The following is a 1141-nucleotide window of genomic DNA, read 5'->3' as shown; positions in this document are numbered from 1 at the left end:
TTAAATCTATTCCTCTTGTTACTCTGTGTGAGAAGAAGTGAAATAGTCCATCACCAGTAAGATATATCTATTCCTAATGTTACTCTGTGACAGAAGACGTGAAATAGTCCATCACAAGCACGATATAGCTATTATCACTGTTACTCTGTGTCAGAAGACGTGAAATAGTCCATCACAAGCACGATATAGCTATTACCACTGATACTCAGTTTCAGAAGATTAGAATTAGTCCATCACAAGCAAGATATATCTATTCCTACTGTTACTCTGTGTCAGAAGACCTGGAATAGTCCATCACAAGCCTAATATAGCTATTAACACTGTTACTCTGTGTCAGAAGACGTGAAATAGTCCATCACAAGCACGATACAGCTATTACCACTGATACTCAGAAGATTAGAATTAGTCCATCACAAGCAAGATATATCTATTCCTACTGTTACTCTGTGTCAGAAGACGTGAAATAGTCCATCACAAGCAAGATATAGTTGTTATCACTTTTACTCTGTATCAGAAGACCCAGTACCTTGACTGCAACTATCTCGAGTTGTTTTTCTACACGATACTGCTGTTTCTGCCCATGTTTTGTCATCTTACACAAAGCAGTTTGCGTTTTTTGCACGAATCCTCTACAGCTTCCTTGCACCCAACATAATAATCCTTTTATTTTCTCCGGTGTCTTCCTAACACGTACGTTTTCAGCTGTTCGAACGTTGTAAACTCGACAGAGTAATTGAAGATTCTCATACATGTTTAGACTATCATTGATAATAACATATTCATAACATACGGCCAACGAAACGTATTTTTTTTATATACATAGACCTGCTTCATAATTCATCCAAAATAACATGTTACATACTTAAGTTCATATTGATAGTTAACATCATTTAAGAGTAAAAACCACGCATCGGTGGGATTCGAACCCACGATCTCCTGTTTACTAGACAGGCGCTTTATCCAACTAAGCCACAACGCCTCGTAACGTTGATGATTAATCAAAGTTCAATAGAGGTCCTTATCAGTAAAACGATCCTTTTCTAAACGTTCATCTCTCAGTATATTCTAGTCAGATTTGACGACACACCTATTTACCAATGTTCCGACTCAGAAACCCTTCGCATCAACAGACAACGACTAC

At 37.5% G+C, this 1141-nt stretch overlaps 1 non-coding gene across 1 annotated transcript; it reads right to left on the bottom strand.

Annotated features, from left to right (window-relative positions):
• Positions 1-905: 905 nt before the first annotated feature.
• On the bottom strand, positions 906-979 carry Trnat-agu. The gene has a single exon. It is a non-coding gene; the product is annotated as a tRNA-Thr (tRNA).
• Between the last annotated feature and the right edge of the window lie 162 nt (positions 980-1141).

Source organism: Limulus polyphemus, unplaced genomic scaffold, assembly GCF_000517525.1.
Source record: "Limulus polyphemus unplaced genomic scaffold, Limulus_polyphemus-2.1.2 Scaffold15638, whole genome shotgun sequence".
NCBI classification, from domain to species: Eukaryota; Metazoa; Arthropoda; class Merostomata; order Xiphosura; family Limulidae; genus Limulus; species Limulus polyphemus.
This window is presented reverse-complemented; position numbering and strand designations above follow the sequence as displayed.